The sequence below is a fragment of the Pelodiscus sinensis genome, chromosome 16, assembly GCF_052426305.1.
Source record: "Pelodiscus sinensis isolate ZL-2025 chromosome 16, ASM5242630v1, whole genome shotgun sequence".
NCBI classification, from domain to species: Eukaryota; Metazoa; Chordata; order Testudines; family Trionychidae; genus Pelodiscus; species Pelodiscus sinensis.
The window spans coordinates 39,350,417-39,369,877 of NC_143067.1; the positions used below are offsets into that span (position 1 = coordinate 39,350,417).

The 19,461-nt window shown below is 55.9% G+C and overlaps 1 protein-coding gene across 6 annotated transcripts in view; it reads right to left on the bottom strand.

The window, feature by feature from the left end:
- The window catches only part of SIL1 (SIL1 nucleotide exchange factor), a 181,838-nt gene extending 179,608 nt beyond the window's left edge, over positions 1–2,230 (bottom strand). For 2 of the 6 annotated variants that reach the window (XM_075900132.2, XM_075900129.2), the window contains exon 1: positions 2,000–2,151. The gene's annotated coding sequence lies outside the window, so the exon portion shown is untranslated. Of the gene's footprint in view, positions 1–1,954 lie in introns of all 6 variants that reach the window. The other 4 variants (XM_075900133.2, XM_075900130.2, XM_075900131.2 and 1 more) reach the window with 3 other exon arrangements.
- Between the last annotated feature and the right edge of the window lie 17,231 nt (positions 2,231–19,461).

A 19,461-nucleotide genomic window follows, 5' to 3' on the forward strand; every position in this document is an offset into this window, starting at 1 on the left:
AAGTGAGATGTGGGTCTGGATAGACAGCAGGTCCTAACGTGCAACACTCACATAGGAGAAGCAGCTCAAAGTCTCCACTTGCTGCTATACTAAAGATTTTCACAGTAGAACTCCCAGGGGCCACTTTCTGTATACTTCTGCCTTAGATACAGTTATGCAGCCATCACCTTGGCACTGGAAAAGGAGAGCAAATGGCAGGATCCAATATAGCCCTTTTAGGGTATAATAAATAAAATGTACATTAAAAATTCCATTGCTAAAGGCTTTAAAGCAGACATGGCTCATAGCAGATACGAGTTGCATGATCTCATACAGCTGAAATAAAGCCTCGTATAAGGCAGGTCTTACACTTGCCTTTAAACACTTTAGGCACATGAGCTTTGCCAGTAGAATTACAGCGACACCCGCCTAACTAGGGTAAAGGCAATTACACCAGCAGGCATGCACAGAGTTAATAACAACAGAGGAAGACAAGTAGAAAGAGCTATAGGCAGGAGAGAAGAGATTGTAAACTAAGATATGGAATGCAAGCCAATGAGGGAGAGAGAGACTCACTGAAGGGGCTCAGTGTTAAAACAACTGTAATCCATGCCAGGACCTGTAGCAGGGGGAAAGGTAGCACGTCACCCACTCACACCCATAAGCATGACACCACCAGTGCTGCCTTGGATCGCCTATTCTGGATGGACATATCACTGGAGGGCTCAACTAGGGTTACCGTATTTGAGCTTTCAAAAAAGAGGACACCCTGAGAGGAAGTGTATCAGTATCAGTATCTAAACATGAGTTGGTAGATACTGATACACTCCCTCTCAGAGGTGTCCTCTTTTTTGAAAGTTCAAATATAGTAACCCTAGCTTATCACATGACAAGATTTAATCCCTGGAGACTTCACAACAATCCTAGGAGGTAGGCAATCCTATGCTACCTCACTACATCAGGCCACTCAAGTTGTATCCTAAGGAGATCAACCATGTGACATATGGTTCCTTGTTTTTAAATATAAAGGTTCTCATGGACACATACTGCAGGTCTCCTGGCCATAACACAGCTGGGAGGAGGCTCAGCTCAAGGTAAAGCATTACCCACCAGACCCTCTCATTTGGAGGAGCACAGTGAACATACACTGGAGACCCGTGTTGCCTGTGGTTACTCTGGGAGATTCGAAATGGCGCCAAGGGAATTAGCACAGCACTCACAGCTAGGTAATTTTTAGCAGTAGTGCACCTTCACACATGCATTGGTGCATATAAAAAAGTTATTCCACACAGGTGGAAAAGGGCACATTGCTGGGGGCCACCAACACAACTGGCCACACTGTACATCAGGCGGGCCGGGCCCTAGGGACAGTTACCTGCTGCAACCCCTCAGCCACAAGGGGCAGGCAGACAAGTCACACCTCACCCGTCATTTGCTCCCCAGGGCAGGGCAACATGGCAGGTGGGGCATAAGGCACGCAAGGAGCTGGGGGCCATGGGGGGAGGGAGAGAAGGCCGCGAGGCACCCCGGGATCTGGGGCCATGGGGGGGGGGGGGAGAAGAGCTGGGAACATGGGGCAGGGTTGCAAGGCGAGCTGGGACCATGGGGGGGGGGGGAGGCCGCAAGGCACGCCGGGATCTGGGGCCATGGGGATGGGGGGGGGGGGAGAGGCCGCAAGGCACGCCGGGAGCTGGGGCCATGGGGAGGGGGGGAGGCCGCAAAGCACGCCGGGAGCTGGGGTCATGGGGAGGGGGGGAGGCCGCAAGGCACGCCGGGAGCTGGGGCCATGGGGAGGGGGGGGAGAGGCCGCAAGGCACGCCGGGAGCTGGGGCCATGGGGAGGGGAGGGAGGCCGCAAGGCACGCCGGGAGCTGGGGCCATGGGGAGGGGAGGGAGGCCGCAAGGCACGCCGGGAGCTGGGCTGTGAGGGGCACGCGGGCGCCGCCTGGGGACAAGGCAGACTGGCCCTACGTCACCTCGTGCACAAGGGGTTCCCGGCCTCCTCGCTCGGCTCTGCCTACCTCAGCCCCCAGCCGGGCCGCTCACTGCGCACGCTCCGAAGCCCCCCTCCGCGCGCGCGCAAGAAACGCCACCTCACCGACGTGTCCGCGGCCACCAATCAGCGTTCGCCGCATTGACTCGCTCCGTCCCCCCCACCGGAGGTTTTGGCTCCGCCCGTCTCGGTTAGCCCCGCCCCTTCTGGCGCGCGAACTCTGCTTCGGTTGCTTTGCGCTGCGGAGGGGGTGGGGCTCCCTCTAACCCCGCCCTGCCGGGGGCGTGTCCTCGCTGGCTGGCTCTGGGAGGCGCACGTGCGCGTCCCGGCCGCTGGGAGGTCGCGGCGGCTGCGCCCTGCTGGAGCACGTGCGCCTTGTGGCGCCCCGCTTGTCACGGGGCGGCAGGGGCGGGGCCCGTGTCAGCCATAGGTCACAGAACCCACCCCACTGGGGGCTGCCCCCATGCAATGGCTCAGCTGCGCGGCGCAGCGGCAGCCCTGGCCGTGTGTGGGGCGGCCTGCGCCTCTGCGACCTTACCCGCCTAGCCAGACCCACCCTTGTTCAGCACCAGGGTTTATCTTTTATGATCTTTGTGCCCATTGTGAGAGCTGAGACTTGTGCAGCTGCCTGGTCCTTCTGATCACATTAGACCACAGAGATCTTCCCCTTTTCATAATCTTCGGGCACCAGCTGTGCAGCAGCCCTACTAAATCTGCTTAACAGCAGCAGAAGAGGGCCAGAGGCAAATAAAAGACCTGCTATCAGATAGCATTGCCTTGCTTGACTGGCAAGCATCAGTGAACTCAGTGCCATACAGCATGTTGCTAAAAGAACAGCTATATGCTTTGCATGGTAACCTTTGTGTTCCTATTGTTGCCAGAAAGAAAAGAATGCACCAGCATCTTTGTAACAAAGTAGCAAGGAAAACTCCCAAATGATAATTATCTTATTTCATCTGATGATTCCTGCATCATCTTGCAAAACACATTAGGTCAGGGGTTCTCAAACTTTCTGATACCACGACCCCCTACAATGCTAAATGAATTTGTGTGACCCTCCCCCCCCCCCCCCCCACTGCTCTAGGTCGCTTCCTCCGCCCTTTTCACCAGACTCCTTGCCCTCCTGGGGTTCCTTCAAGGCCTCTGTGGTCCTCAATGCCCTTCCCCCCTGCAGGATCCATCCCCTCCCCCCCCCCCCCGTCTCTTTCTCCTCTGTGCCTCTTTTCTGCTCCTTGTCCCTTTGGTGTTATTTCTTTCTTTCTTCCTCTCCTCTGCCTCCTCCTCTGACCCTCCACCTGCCCTTATTTACCTCTGGGCATCCCTGACCCAATACCCCAGCCCGCTGCCTGAGGGACCCCACCCTCTCACAGCTGGGGAAGCGTTCGGTCGCCCGGCAACCATGCCCCATCCGGCCCCTCACATGTCCACTCCTGCGCGAGCCTCACTCTCCCGCCACCTTGCCTCGTCCTGCAGCTGAGCCGCGCTACTGGAGTCCCATGGCCCCTGACCACGCTGTGCGGCTTGCCGGCGGCTGCCTTCTGCCGCCCTGCTGTGCTTCACAGCCCAGCGGAGAGGGGTTGCAAGTGAAAAACTGAATCCAGCTGCAACCCCTCTCTTAAGTTGCTCGCAACCCCCATGGGGGTCACAACCCACAGTTTGAAAAACGCTGCATTAGGTCATGATGTGCCAATAGTTTTTAAACTGAGTTCCCCATTTATTTCAACATCAAAGTCAATGCCACAACATTTAAAACCAATGTTACAACATATGGCCAACAAAATGAAGTCCCAGAATGTTTCTGCCCTAAACAAAAATCTTGCTAACTGCTCCTGCTTCCTATTGAAGTCAGTGGGAGTTTTGTGGGTATCGGTCTATTTTGGGTACTCACATCGCTCCCATTAATCTAGTATCTGATTGCCCCATCACCTTTGAATTTATCCAACAGCATCCCTGTGATCAGAAATTATTGTCTGGGAGGAGACTGGGGGGCCACCAGCCACATGACCTTCCCCAAGTGGGAGGGAAGACAACCCCCCTCCACCTAAGCCTCACCTCTCCTTGCCCTTGCTCTGTGCCTGCTCCACCCTCACCCTGCCCATACCTTGCCTTCTCCCCATCCTTGATCTAACCTGTCTCTTCCCTCAATGAGATGGCCCAAGTACTAGTGAGGCTGCTGCCGAAGCAGCTCCCCGCCCTCAGCAGAGAAGAAGCAGAGCAAGGCAGTTCTGTCTTGTCACAAGGAGGAAGGAGAAAATTTGTTCCTCTTGGTTTCTGAGGACAGGACAAGGAGTAATGGGCTTAAAGTGCAGCAGGGGAGGTTTAGATTGGACATTAGGAAAAAATTCCTAACTGTCAGGGTGGTCAAATATTGGAATAAATTGCCAAGGGAGGTGGTGGAATCTCCCTCTCTGGAGATATTTAAGAACAGGTTAGATAGACATCTGCCAGGGATGGTGTAGGTGGAGCTTGGTCCTGCCTTGAGGGCGGGGGGCTGGACTCGATGACCTCTCGAGGTCCCTTCCAGTCCTATGATTCTATGATTCTATGCTGCTGTGCTCCCCCAGATGCCACATTGCTCCGCTGTGTCCTGGGAGTGCAAGGTGGTTCCCCCCCCCTTTCCCCAGAGCAGCACTGCAGGGAGAGCAAAGCAGCGGGAGCACCTTGCCCCGCTTCCCCTGCCGGCCCCCCACTCCCGCTAGTTCCTCTGCCAGCTGCTGGCCAGCCCCTTCTGTCCATGGCACTTAGGAGGGTACGTGGCCCCAGGTGCCCCCACGTCACCCCTGCCTGTGAGGTAGACTATTTCCATAAGTAAGGCAAACAGGATGTGGCCTTGATGCCTTGCTCTTTCCCAAGCCAGCGTCATTGGAAAGGCTCAGTTCCACCACAAAAAGAGCTGACTTGGGGATATGCCCTCCATCTGGGTTATAAAGTGTCACATGTTCTGAGCATCCAAGTATCTTAAGTCCACATCCCACTGCCTGTCAACAAAGCATAGGCTCTGAAGGATTCCACAGCTCCAGAGTGGGGGGTTGTTTGGTTGGGTTTGACTGCTGTGTAGTCTTGTACCCTAACTGCTTTGTAACCGTGTTCCCTGCTTTCTGCAGTTCAGGCAGGTCCCATGCAATGGGACCTCACAGTTCGAGCTGCTGCTTGCACCATGTGATGCACTGAAATAACTGGAAACCATCATCCTTTGCTATTGCTATAAATCATAATAAATCCAGCTCCACGTGCACTGGATCCAGCCAATGCTACTTCACCCAGAAATTACAATTCTCTTGCTGTCCTTGATCACACAATCAATCCCACTGATTTAAATGGCCAAGAAAAGATTCCTTGCATGAGTACGGGCTGGAAGATCAAGCCCACAGTGCAGAAGGCCCTGCTCACCCTGGTGTGACCCATTTACATCAGTGGAGTTACACCAGAGAAGAATATGGGCTTAGGCAGAATGTTCCAGGGAAGGGAGGGGAACTGAGCACAGAATGTCCACCTGAATCTTACTTTGCTGAATGCAGGTAACATTTTGCTGTAGTTCATATCTTTACATAAAACCCTTACTTGGCTTGTGTGCACGGCTTGTGTGCACAGCCTGTGTGCACGGCCTGTGTGCAAGGCTTGTGTGCATGGCCTGTGTGCATGGCTTGTGTGCACGGCCTGTGTGCATGGCTTGTGTGCTTGAATGATCACGGATGGATTCCTGTAGCCAAATGGTGTGAGGATGTGGAGAGCTATATCTGTACCGATAGTGAAAAGAATCAGGGTGTGTCTTCACTGCAACAAAAGGTGTATCACACAGTGTTGCCTTTGAGGAGCCTTAGCAGTCACATGCAGACCCCCAGTGATGCATATGCGGCTTCGGGAGGAATCTGGGGGGAGGATAGTTATGGCCTCTCTACTGATGGGGGAGCACAGAGGACGGGCACTATCCAACTAGTGGTTGGTACTGCCCAGGCAAGAGGCATGTGTCATCCACTCAGAAGCATCCTCTGCCGAGTGGAGCCTCTAAGGAGGGCCTGTTCTAATCCAAAAGACCGCATGCCCCCTGGGACGGAGGGGTGGGGGGTAATTTACACATCTATGCATCAGCTTCTGCAAATCTGGCCCAAAGGGTCTTTCCCACTTTCAGCAGCTTGTTCCTTAGACCATTCCCTTGTATTTCTCACACCTTCTAGAAGCTGAGATGTTTCAGATGAATACGAGAGTGTTAACTTGCAATATTTGCACCTACTGTCCCCTGGGCCATGCTGAAAAAGAGGCGAGAAAGTTAGACTTTAGGGAGATAGAGCTAAATCTTTTCTTTTTTTGCCATTATCTGCAGTCCTCAGCAAGAAGGCAATTCAAAGTTAGAGCTAAAATCCTGTTGGTAACTTACTCCTTTCTGCCTAAGTAAGTATTGCTACTCAGATAGTTTGCATCCAGCCAAGCAGTGTGTTATCAAGACTGTCCAAATTATTGTATAATTGAGATCATAGGTCAAATCTGGGACTCCGGTAATTCTCAGCGAAGTAAATTTTCCAATACAGCATGGCTTGATCTTCGACTCCTCCTAGTAAATAAGAATGGTCTATGAGGAGCCAGTTTGACCTTTTTTATGTTTCCTGATGCTAAGATACTGCCATTCACAGACATCCAGAGGGAGCTGTTCCATGGAGTCACGCTACCCTGTGGCCTAATAGGTATACAGCTCTTCAGCGACAGACATTGACAATGAGTGAGGAACATCCAAGGGGCCATGTGCCATCCCTCCCCTAAGTGATGCAGGGAGGAGTCATGTGTGCCCCCCAAGTCCTTCCCCACCCTGGTGACAGATTTATAAAGTACTTCTGTCCTAGCCCAGGATAGACACAGAAGGTCCAACCCTGCAGCCCTTCCTCTGGCAAACCTGTGGCTAATTTCAGCACAATAGTTGCAGTATAACCCCCCCCCCCCCCCCCACACACACACACGCGCACGCCTCTTGACAAATGGGAAAACATTCATCTGATTTTTCCAAATGTGCTTAGCATTTGCCATTCAAATCGGGTGTCCCTGAAGCAAGTGCCTCAAACAGAGCTACAAAATCAGAGCCCGCTCGCCTCGCCCTCCAAAGGGATACAGAGAACATCGACAAAATGCAGCCTTATTGAAACCAACAGCCCAGCACTGTGCTGACAAAGGTGGCCTCCCATTATCTGCCACAAGTGGTTCAATAATTAATTTTAAGGAGCGCTTCAGCCCTTTGTAAATGACCAGAACATCCATCCCAGCCTAAAAACTCAGACCCTGGCAAAATCACATGGGAGGGATCTGTGCTGGCCCCTAGTTAAACTCAGGGTGTGTCTAGACTACAGAGTTTTATCGACAAAAGTGGACTTTTGTCGACAAAACTATACCTGCGTCTACACTACCACTGAGTTCTGTCGACATGACGTCGACAGAACTCAGCAGTTTTGTCGACGCTGGTAAACCTCATTTTACGAGGCATAACGCCTTTTGTCGATAGAGTTCTGTCGACAGAAGGTGTTATTGCATCTAGGGTTGTGTCTAGACTACACGGTTTTGTCGACAAAGCAGCTTGCTTTGTCGACAGAGCTGAATGTAGTCTAGACGCTCTTTGTCGACAGAAGCTTTGTCGACAAAAGCCTGTAGTCTAGACGTACCCTCAGTGGGGTTTGTGGCTGGCTAGCCCAAGTACCAAAAGGAAGGGGAAGGGTCGATGCGTAAGCAAGACCCTGAGAACAATGGGAAGAGGCCGATGCTCCAGGTCAGCCTGATTGACAGGGCAGGCAGGCCAATGAGGGAGTGAGGAGGCTGGGGAGCGTCCTGTCCTCTGTGCCAGCTGGAATGGCCTGGGTCAGGCAGAGGGGGGCTGAGCTCAGGAGAGAGCAGGGGCCCGAGCTGGGCTGGGGAGCAGAGACCAGCCAGAGACACAGCCCAGAAAGCAAATACTGTGCTGGGAATAAGGCTGCAGCTACAGATCCCGAGACACAGCAGATCCGTGCTGGGAGGAGACCTGCAGCTACACAGCTGGAGGCAGAGCAGCTGGGGCTGGGTGTAGAGAGACTGAGGCAGGACTCTGATGCAGGGAGATGCCACCAGCCAAGCACAGGGAGATGCCACCAGCCAAGAGGCTTTGCCAGCTATAGAGGATTACTGGCAACATAATCTCTAAAGCACAAGGTTGTAGTGAGCAAGGGCCTGATTCTCTGCTCACTAGTGCAAGCACAAATCCTGAACACGCCCGCTGGAATCAACCGTGTTACAACAGAGCGAAACTGGTGCAAGGGAGGAGAGAATCAGGCTCCCAAATCCTTGTAAATGTTACTGTGTCCAAAACAACGGAGAGCGGGGTGGCTGAGAAAACAGACCGTGCACAACGGAGAGCGGGGTGGCTGAGAAAACAGACCGTGCACAACGGAGAGCGGGGTGGCTGAGAAAACAGACCGTGCACAACGGAGAGCGGGGTGGCTGAGAAAACAGACCGTGCACAACGGAGAGCGGGGTGGCTGAGAAAACAGACCGTGCACAACGGAGAGCAGGGTGGGTGAGAAAACAGACCGTGCACAACGGAGAGGCCGGGGAGTGGGAGAGAAAGAAAACAGAGGACGGGAAATGATATGTGTTGCTGGCACACCTTCCTGGCACCTAATGAAGCAGTGAGAATGGCCTTGCCTGGCCACATCAGTCACAGGCGTGTGGCACTGGATACGTTCCCCTCCTGCCGCAGCCTGGGTCACAGCTGAGAAAAGCGCTAATGATGTGGAGAGTCCTGAGTCCTGCCTCTCCCATGAGCAGGTCGGGTCCTGGCCAGTGTCAAACGACTACCCAGCACACCCGCACATGGGGTGTGTCAAGGGAGAGCAGTGCCAGTGGTTATGGGAAGGGAGAGGTGCCAAGGGGAGGCAGAACAAAGCAATTAAAACAAAGGGCCAAACCGGGATCCCCTACTCCCACTGAGGAGTGTTTACCTCCATGGGGATGGTGTGGAAGCAGAGGGATAGAGCTTCTTGGGCACAGAACTTGGTGGAGCGGCAGACCTGGGGGTTTCTGAACAAGGGAGATGCCGGATGTTCATTTCCACTGTGTTCAGGGAAACAGGACTGTGTGTGTTGATGTTATTTGTGATGAACAAGACAGCCCCAGGAACGTACCTGATTTATACTGTTTCCCATCCTAGCAGAAACACACATGCAGGGCCCCCAATATTGGCTCCAGCTCAGGCAAAAGGGGCAACAGCTTCTCCTCAGTTTCTAGTCCGTTCCGCTGGCAGGTTCTGGTGCACCAGCCTGCCCGGCTCTGCAAAGGAAGGGCTCCTTTCTGCTTCAAAATTGTTTCCACTGAGATTTTGAAACGATCCCGAAAACATTTCTCTTCAGACTAGATTCTGGGTTTGAAACTAGTTGGAGGCAGAACGTCTTCCAGCATCACGGCCTAGATTCCCCGCTCTGGTCTGTGCCATCAGGTGGCACAAGGGGGCAGATTCTGGCTCTAAGTTCTACCTGGAGGCAGCCACCGCTGGCAGGAAATGACATAGCCGGCTCCTACGCCAAGCGGGCGCGGGCTGGAGGTGGGACAAATGTGCCTGCACGTCGCCACATGTCACCACAGTGGCGGGTTACATAGGGATCAGTCAGGTAATGTACACGAGCGCAGCCCCCAACCAGCTCTAACTGAGTCCAGCGGGACAGGGTTAGTTCAAATGGGGGAGACCACCCCCTCCTTCACCAAGCATGTCTTAGTCCAGGTGCGCCTCAGGGCACTTCTGGGCTGGAAAGGGACGTGATGGAGGTTCAAAAATGTCTGTAGCCTCCTTCCCCCTCCCCACACCAAGAAACAGGCAACCAGAGTTGTGCTTGGTGAGCTCTCCGTGGGATTTCTCTGGTAAAGCGCAGATTCGCCTCAGGTCCTGTGAGCTTCGAGTCAAGTGACCCATTTACACGAGGCGATTTCTCTCTCCTTTCAACCTGCACAGCAGAATTAGGAAGCTGCCTGCCAGCAGGCCCAGTCCTGCTCAGACTGAGGCACTGGGACCTCGAGCCGCCCCCTCCCCGCTAGCGCAGCAAAGGGAATGTGGTGCGTTAGCCCTGGGCAGCAGGGACACTTGGCTGGGAAACCCAATCGGCCTGCCGCAGATGGGAGATTAAAAACAAAATTCAGGGAGCAGGTGCTGTGGTAACGTAGGCAGGGGCGAGGAGCTTGTTGGCAGACTCTTGGCCTTATGCTTTTCTATTGACTGAGTTTTATTGGAAATATTTTCATAGCAGCATTAGAAGAGCCTGCCCATCCAGGGGTGGGGATGGAGCCAAACATCCCCTGACCCTATGAATATCGAAGTCCAACTTTTAGGATTGGCCCTGTAACTCTCCGAGCCCAAACCCTGCATCTGTCACCCCCTGGGGCAGAGAAGTCCGGATCCAGACTCTCCAGATTGTGCTCAGCTCTGCATGCAAAGCACGGACACATGGCATAGGCCTTTTTGGAGCCATAGGCAAGACTGAGAGAATGACCCAGCGTTAGCAGCATAAGAACACGTCAGGTGCTGGCTAACCAAGTACGCACATTCCTGACCAGAGATGCACAACCCCCTCCAGAGCTCCCCTGTAGCTGTGTACACAAATCCCCAAGAGATGAACTGGGAACACACTGGCCCCTCGGTGGGTAAGGAGGCTTTGTTCGAATGAGCAGGTACAAGATATACGGGTGATAACCAACATCATCTGGACCGGAACATGTTAACGGGTTTGAATCGATGTATAAAAAGAACCTGGTGGGTGGTTGCCCCACATGGGCAGAAAAAAGGTTAAAGCAGCCAAGGGGAGGTTGCACAGAATCCAGCCAATTAGAAGAGAGCTTACTCTCTAGCCAATAGGGAGAACATTTATTGGAGCAGCCAATCGGGGCCAGGTTGGCCCATATAAGAAGGGCACTGAGCCGAAAAGAGGCAGTCTCTTGCTGGAGGTCAAGGGAGAGGGGCTGACTGACCGACCTGAGAAAGAGACAGCATCATGGACAGAGCAGAGCACATCAGAGTAAGGGGAACAAGCCAGCTGCCAGCCTGAGGCCCTGATACAAAGGCTGAAGAGGGGCCGGGGCCATGGGGAAGTGCTAACCCCGGAGCCCCAAGAGCATTAACGACTCAGCAGCCAGCCCAGCGGGTGTCACGTCGCTACGCCAGGGCTTTCCTTGTCCAGCGCGCGGCTCTGGCCCCACCTTTCTGCGCCCTGTCGTGTCCGGAGTCAGATCTGCCTGTTCCGCGGACGCAACCGAGTGCGAGCTCCTGTTGGTGCTACAGAGCCGGCTCAGCTCTGGATCGCTTCTGCCTCTCCCCTCCCCACTGACTGCCCAATGGGAAAGTCTGTATCGCTGGCCGCGGTGAAGAGGCACAACCCCGCTGGCTATTCTGAATGCAGACGGAGTTCGCAGCTGCAGCAGTTTTTGCTTGGAATTGCCCGATGTCATTGTCACAGTCACTTTTCTGATTACAGCCCCTCTTGGATCCCTGCCCTACAGCCTTCCCAGGGGAAACGGGCATTAATCAGGGTTCCAAGACAGTGCCTTTTAAGCTAGAAAGTACTCGGGCCATGCCGACAGATTATACTGCTCCCGTTTCTCAGGGGGATCAATGACACGCTGATTGGGAAAGGGCAGGGCAGAACTTCCCTGCTCTGGCTTTTTTCTTGCTGAATCAGCCCAAAAGATACAAGATTTCCAGGCACAGGGGCCTGAAATGAAGCTGTTAAATCCATATGGGACTTGACTAAGTGCAGAGCATTCCGTGCTCGATAGAGAGACCCCAGGGATAAAGCCATAATTTGCACGGGGTGGGGGGAGGCTGGATAGCTCAGGAGACTGACAGCAGCTCATAGCTCCACTTCAAAGCTCAGGCAGGTCTCTAGTGTCTAGATGCGGTTCACGCCTGGGAAGCTGGTTTCCGCGCTCTACGTGAAATGCATTTGAGCCTCAGCCTGTGTTCCCTGCAAACTGTGTGCTTGGGCGGCCATGCAAGAGAGGTAATTAGCAGAGCGCCCACAGCTGGCAGCATGTGTTTCTACTGGTGGTGCACGTCCACACATGCCTCGGTGCACACAATAAAGTTTATTCTGCACATGGATGGAAAAAATTAGAGGGAACATTGGTCTCATCTCACTTCCTGGCCAAGTGTTCCCATCACAGCCAGAACTGAGAGCCAAGGAAGCCAAGGACTGAAAGGACCATGGCATGAACTCTGCTCTCCCCGCCAGGCCGCTGGCAGGGCTGTGTGGGGAAAGCATGCACTGCATTGGGCAGTGCCATGGAGCAGCAAAACGCTTCAGCATCCAGCTGCAGTGACCCCCTGTGTGCAGCCACAAGCAGCTGTCGTGCGCACCCCATCAATATCTGGGCTTCTTGGCTCACCGGCTTTAACCTCCCCTTGAGGGACTGGGCAGTGGAATTCTAATGGTCATGTGACCAGGTCCACCTGGGGTGCCCTCCAGCAGCAGGCTGCAGCACAAGTGTGTCTGCCTCAGTTTACCTCCTTCTGAATTCCCAGAAATAGCACAAGTGACCCTGGTGGGCTTCGCTTTTACAGACGAATGCTCCTTGTGCATAAGTCCTAACAGCATAATCCGGGCAATACCACTCTGGTGTCCCTCCCAGGTGTTCTGGCACAGCCTCAGCATCCTACCCTGCACCCGGGCTCTCCAGCACTCCCCCGGCGCCCCTCCTTGCACCCTGGCTCTCTGGCACTCCCCCGGAACCCCTCCTTGCACCCCGGATCTCTGGCACTCCCCCGGCGCCCCTCCTTGCACCCCGGCTCTCCGGCACTCCTCCGGCGCCCCTCCTTGCACCCTGGCTCTCTGGCACTCCCCCAGCGCCCCTCCTTGCACCCCGGATCTCTGGCACAGCCTCTGCATCCTACCCTGCACCCCAGGTCTCCGGCACTGCCCGGCATCCCTTCCTGCACCCCGGCTCCCCGGCACTGCCAGCGCCCCTCCCTGCACCCCGGCTCCCCGGCACTGCCCAGCACCCCTCCCTGTACCCCGGCTCCCCGGCACTGCCCAGCACCCCTCCCTGCACCCTGGCTCCCTGGCACTGCCCAGCGCCCCTCCCTGCACCCCTGCTCCCCGGCACTGCCCAGCACCCCTCCCTGCACCCCAGGTCTCCGGCACTGCCCAGCACCCCTCCCTGTACCCCGGCTCCCCGGCACTGCCCAGCACCCCTCCCTGCACCCTGGCTCCCTGGCACTGCCCAGCGCCCCTCCCTGCACCCCTGCTCCCCGGCACTGCCCGGCATCCCTCCCTGCACCCCGGCTCCCCGGCACTGCCCAGCGCTCCTCCCTGCACCCCGGCTCCCTGGCACTGCCCAGCGCCCCTCCCTGCACCCCGGCTCCCCGGCACTGCCCAGCACCCCTCCCTGCACCCTGGCTCCCTGGCACTGCCCAGCGCTCCTCCCTGCACCCTGGCTCCCTGGCACTGCCCTCTCTAATCCCCAGCTTCACCCCTCCAGCTCCGCGGGCCATCAGGCATCTCCCTCTGCTGCTCTCAGCCTTCAGCCCTCTCTGGCCCTTAATGTAACACACAGCACATCCCAGCATCCTTCACCTCAGCCATACTCATCCCTTATCTGCCCCTCTGCCAGCGCAGCCACCCCAGCCCTCCCCCCAGGGTGCAGCCCCCTCCTCCCAGTGGGCGCCCCACTGCTGCTCTGCTGGAGATCAGCCTGGGCAGGGGCACATCCCACACTCGCCCGCCCACTCTCCCTTCCCCTGGGTCCCAGCTCGCCAGGGGTCAGCTCCGTGGGAGAGCCCGTGTGCTGCTCGCTGGCCTTCAGCCCTGGTCAGCCTTCCCCAGGGGCTGGCCCAGCCTCGTCGCGGGCCAAGCTGGGAACTCCTCTCCTGGCCCGAGGTGTGGGACCCGCTTCATTTACAGGGGCCAGCCACCCTGCAACAGGTGTGCCCCCGTTAACCGGGTCATCGACTGGAGCCAGACACCTGTGCTCCAGATGAGCCAGGTAGCACAGGTGGGGCGCAAAAGAGGGTGAACGGTGTTTGGTGCCTACAGAGGCAAATAGCCACCAGCGGGGGTTCTCCAGCGTGCCTCTGCGGCTCAGCGTTTGTGAAATCCTGCCAGAGCCCAGGGCGCTGAGCCGGGGTGTGTCTGGGTAACTCCCACGCAGGAGGAGATGTCAATGAAGAAACAAATGTTACCAAAACAAGGATCTCGGAACTATCATCTGTTAAAACAGGCCCTGGTCATTTGGCTTTAGTGAGTTAGAGGGTTTTTTAACAAGATGATTTAAACCTTTGTCTGTCCAAAATCATTTCCTTAAAGCAAAGCCCTGAGGCTGGTCCACCTTCCTCGAGCTGCTTTAAGCTAAATTTAGTAGCTGACTTTGGAATATATTCTCTGGTGAGGCCTTATAATCTCCCCAGGTGGGAGACGGATTTAGAAATCTAATAGACCCTTTCCCTCTCCAGCTGCTAGGAGCCAGCCCCTCCTCTGTTGGAGAAAGGCTGGAATTTTCAGAGAACGATTCTCCCTCGGTAGTCTGTTCTCCCAGCATGCCCGGCACATGTGGGGCGAACGGAACGGCTGAGTCAGCTGCTTCGCCATGTGCATCTGAGAGCAGAAATTTTGTCCTTAAGAGGCTGCCAGTTGCAGGGGAAGATTTTTGTTAAACAATATTAGCACCGGACACGCACGGCTCGGGGGCGAGAGGCGAAGCAGCACACCGGGAGCGATGCGCACAGCGCTCTCCTCCCTCGGCTCCCTCCAGGGAGAGAGACCCCCTAATTTCCTGCCCCTGGGCTAAGAACATGCCCCTGTCCCTGCCCAAAGCAAGGCAGGGATCTGCATTGCAGAGGAACCCGAATGCTTTCCCCTGACACACAGGGACTGCACCAAACGGGTGGAGCTGAAATGACATGCGAGGGCCCAGAGAAAGCTGCGCCTCTCGCAGAGCCAGCCAAAACCCACCAGCACCGGGACAGGCTGGGAGGGATTCTGCAGCACTAGGTTCCTCAGCTGGAACCTCTCCCTAGGACGTTCTGGCTCCTCCCAAGGCCGGGGGGATGGTCTCTGTGTCTCCCCTTCCCTCCCGAAGGCTCTGGCTAGTATTCATTCTCGGTGTCGCACTGCGTATGCACACTGCCCTTTCTGGGCCGGCCCAGAGCCTGGGGCGCCGATGGTCACTCCCTATCATGTGCCCCTTAACGGCAGGGCCCACTTTGGTCCTCAGGCCCTGCCCCAAAGAACTGAGCATGTAAAGGTCTGATCCTGCTCCCACGGAAGTCACCCGAGAGCGGGGTGCAGCGTGGGTGTCAGGGGCACCCAGAAGAGGTGTCAGGCTGAGCTGGAGGGGACAGGGTGTGAGGAGAGTGGGGTGCGGCGTGGGCGTCGGGGGGCCCAGAAGAGGTGTCAGGCTGAGCTGGAGGGGACAGGGCGTGCGGAGAGTGGGGTGCGGCGTGGGCGTCGGGGGGCCCAGAAGAGGTGTCAGGCTGAGCTGGAGGGGACAGGGCGTGAGGAGAGTGGGGTGCGGCGTGGGCGTCGGGGGCACCCAGAAGAGGTGTCAGGCTGAGCTGGAGGGGACAGGGAGTGAGGCGAGCGGGGTGCGGCGTGGGCATCGGGGGGACCAGAAGAGGTGTCAGGCTGAGTTGGAGGGGACAGGGAGTGAGGCGAGCGGGGTGCGGCGTGGGCGTCGGGGGGCCCAGAAGAGGTGTCAGGCTGAGCTGGAGGGGACAGGGCGTGAGGAGAGTGGGGTGTGGCGTGGGCGTCGGGGGCACCCAGAAGAGGTGTCAGGCTGAGTTGGAGGGGACAGGGAGTGAGGCGAGCGGGGTGCGGCGTGGGCGTCGGGGGCACCCAGAAGAGGTGTCAGGCTGAGTTGGAGGGGACAGGGAGTGAGGCGAGCGGGGTGCGGCGTGGGCGTCGGGGGGCCCAGAAGAGGTGTCAGGCTGAGCTGGAGGGGACAGGGCGTGAGGAGAGTGGGGTGTGGCGTGGGCGTCGGGGGCACCCAGAAGAGGTGTCAGGCTGAGTTGGAGGGGACAGGGAGTGAGGCGAGCGGGGTGCGGCGTGGGCGTCGGGGGGCCCAGAAGAGGTGTCAGGCTGAGCTGGAGGGGACAGGGCGTGAGGAGAGTGGGGTGTGGCGTGGGCGTCGGGGGCACCCAGAAGAGGTGTCAGGCTGAGTTGGAGGGGACAGGGAGTGAGGCGAGCGGGGTGCGGCGTGGGCGTCGGGGGGCCCAGAAGAGGTGTCAGGCTGAGTTGGAGGGGACAGGGTGTGAGGAGAGTGGGGTGCGGCGTGGGCGTCGGGGGGCCCAGAAGAGGTGTCAGGCTGAGCTGGAGGGGACAGGGCGTGAGGAGAGTGGGGTGCGGCGTGGGCGTCGGGGGCACCCAGAAGAGGTGTCAGGCTGAGTTGGAGGGGACAGGGCGTGAGGAGAGTGGGGTGCGGCGTGGGCGTCGGGGGCACCCAGAAGAGGTGTCAGGCTGAGTTGGAGGGGACAGGGCGTGAGGAGAGTGGGGTGCGGCGTGGGCGTCGGGGGCACCCAGAAGAGGTGTCAGGCTGAGTTGGAGGGGACAGGGCGTGCTTTGGAGAAAGGAGGCGTTCACAAGAGAGATTCAGGTTCTGGAGTGGGATATTCAAAGCACTGTGTTGGCCTAACTGAAGTCAACAGGAGTTTTTGCCATTTACTTGGATGGGAGCAGAGCTAGGCCAATCACAGCAGCGAGCGCTTTGGAAAACTCACTCTCGAACCCTGCTCAGACAGGCAATGAAGGACACCCCCCCCCCCCACTCAGGGCAGAAGTGTCCCAATGATCACCTCTAATATCATTAGCTCACAGACATTTACCTCCCTCCCATCCCCCTTCTGTTCTGAAATGTGATTTGTCCTTTTCATATGTGTTCATTTTTTAAATTGTATCCTTTGGTATATATGGTTGTGACAATTTTCTTCCACTATTTGATCTGAGGATCTGGCCCATGAAAGCTCATCACCTATTAAGCCATCTTGTTAGTCTTTAAAGTGCTACACAGTCCTGTTTTTTGTTTCAGGGCAGAAGTGCACACTGACACACCTGTCCTGGTCACAAAGAGAGCCCTCCGCCCTGGGGATGCATGCCCAGGAGTTTAGCGAACACCAGTGCCTGCAAAGCGCCCATACAGCAGGAGGAAAGCCAACAGCTCCTGGGTGGATATTTTATTGTCTGTTATTATCAAGCTCTTTTACAATAACTGCTTGATGTGAAACGATAGCTTTTTATCCCAAGGTATTGAAGGCGATGGGCAGGCAACGGTAATTTAGAGATGGAAGTAATTTTTCCTCGATGTACTTAAGGACAATCACAGCACCAGGAGGGAAGGCCTAATTGTGGAGCCGTGTGATTAGTTTTTATGTCACTGTAATTATTCTGTTGGCTACATATAAAGAATATGGCAAAATGCAGCACTTATTTTTAAATCAAGACTTGGTTCTCTTTTAGTAGCTAAGCGATGTTGATCGCATCACTTAATGGTGACTATAAAATGTGCCATTTAGATTGTAAAAGGATGAAGGAAGAGACTAACCAGCTAGGTAATTGATGGATCACGGCTTGGATTTGAGAGAGGCAGCACTAATATATCAGAATTTAGTCGCCTTGCTTTTAAACTACTTCTGGGGAATTGCTCCTTGTCCAGAGTCCTAATGGATGTGGAGCCAGTGATCCGTGAGGCCTGACACGCAGTATGGCGCAAACAGCCACTTTGCCCCGGGGACGGTAAGCGCGTGAGGTGAATTGCCATTTAATATCATTTGTTACATTTGTTTAAATATTTTACTTCAAGGCCTGGCCGTGCCCTCAGCAGCTCCCGTTGGAGCCCATGCGCATGGGTGTGAGTGGAGCAAGGGCCAGTCTGTTTCGCAGTGACCGATAACTTGCCCACGTTTTTGCCCTCCCTGTGAATTGCAGGGTGCACGCAACAGGCATTGAACTGTGGGATTTGCCAGCAGGAGCAAAGGGACAGAAACGCACCAGGGTGTTTTTAAACCAGCGGTTCCCAGCCTTTTCCCAATGGGGGCCCATTTGACAATTCAGGAAGACTTGGTGACCCAGGGCAATTCAAACACGGGTGGATGGGGGGGGGCAGAGCCACCCGGGGAGACACCTGGCGACCCTTTTGAAATGTAATGGCGACCTGGGTCCCGACCCATCGGTTGGGAAACCCTGTTTTAAACGAAAGCTGAGATTCTCCCTCACTCCCGATGCCAAGATTCCTGTGGCCTTCAGAAGAGCACTTGATCTCATGAGATTTGTGACGAGTTCCCCAAAGACAGGGCCTCGTGATTCCTGACACGGGGTTGCAATGGGATCTGCCTGGGCGTGTGTGAGGGCCAGGCGCCCACTTCTCCATCGTGGAAATGCAGGGACGTCATTCCTCATCCTGAAGGCCTTCCTCAGTCCATCTGTCAGGAGCCGACAGCCTGGCTCATCACTCCCCCAGAGGTTGAGAGAAGTTGAGTATTCCTGCGGGGGGGTGGGAGGATTGGGGCTTAGCCTGCAGGAGCTCTGAGCAGGGCTTGGCTTGATGAAAGAGGTGGGTTATGAGCATCCTGTAATTTCTTGTACGTACTAATTACTGAGCCTTTAGACCGGGGTGGGGAACCGAAGGCCTGGGGGCCAGATGCAGCCCCTGTCTTGCCTGGATCTGGCCCCTGTGGCTTGGGGCTTCTCCACCAGCATTAGGGAGCCCGCGCTGATGCTCCAACCTCCTGCGGTCCCCTGTGGGGCTGGAGCCCACAAACTCCACACGCCTGGGCCACCATAGGCTCTGGTGTGTGAGAGGAATGTGGAGAGTGTCTGGGTGTCTTTCTCCTTCTCAGCGGGGGGCCACGTCTGTGAGGGTTGGGTTGTTTGCAGTTTTTTGGTTTTGTTTTTGCTTCTCATTTGTGTGCGGCCCCCAACTGATTTTTCTGTGGGTCAGCGACCCCCGACCCAAAAAAGGTTCCCCAGTCCTGCATCAGGCTCTGCGCAGGGGCACACAGCATGCACTCCAGTGGGTAACACATGCCTCTAGTCTGCCTGCCCTTCGCTCAGTAATAGAAACCAGTTCTGTTCTCTCTGGACTGTGCCAGTGTCGTCCGTGCAGCGACTCTGCCCGCTGGTGCCAACTTGCCGTGGAGGAGACCGTCAGGTCACACAACACTTTGCTGTCATGGAGGAATTAAGGGCCCGATCCTGCTGCCGTTCAAAGTAAATGAGTGTTTTGCTAGTGACTGCAACGGGAGCAGGATCGGGCCCAACTACTCCTTCCATTGTGACAAAAATAACTTTGGTGACAAGGTGTAAAGTGGACTGAGTCACACGGAGGTGAGTCAACTGCTGGAGGGGGGCCAAGACGGGTGTTGGAACAGGCTGTCCAAGCTGATACTTCCTGGTGGGACACGGACAGACCCGGCCCCTCGCAGAGGGCACAGCTCGACCTTGCAGAGAGACTTTAACACAAACGCTATCCTAGAGCGCCACACGGAGCCACAGTGTGCCCGTCCCCTCCAAT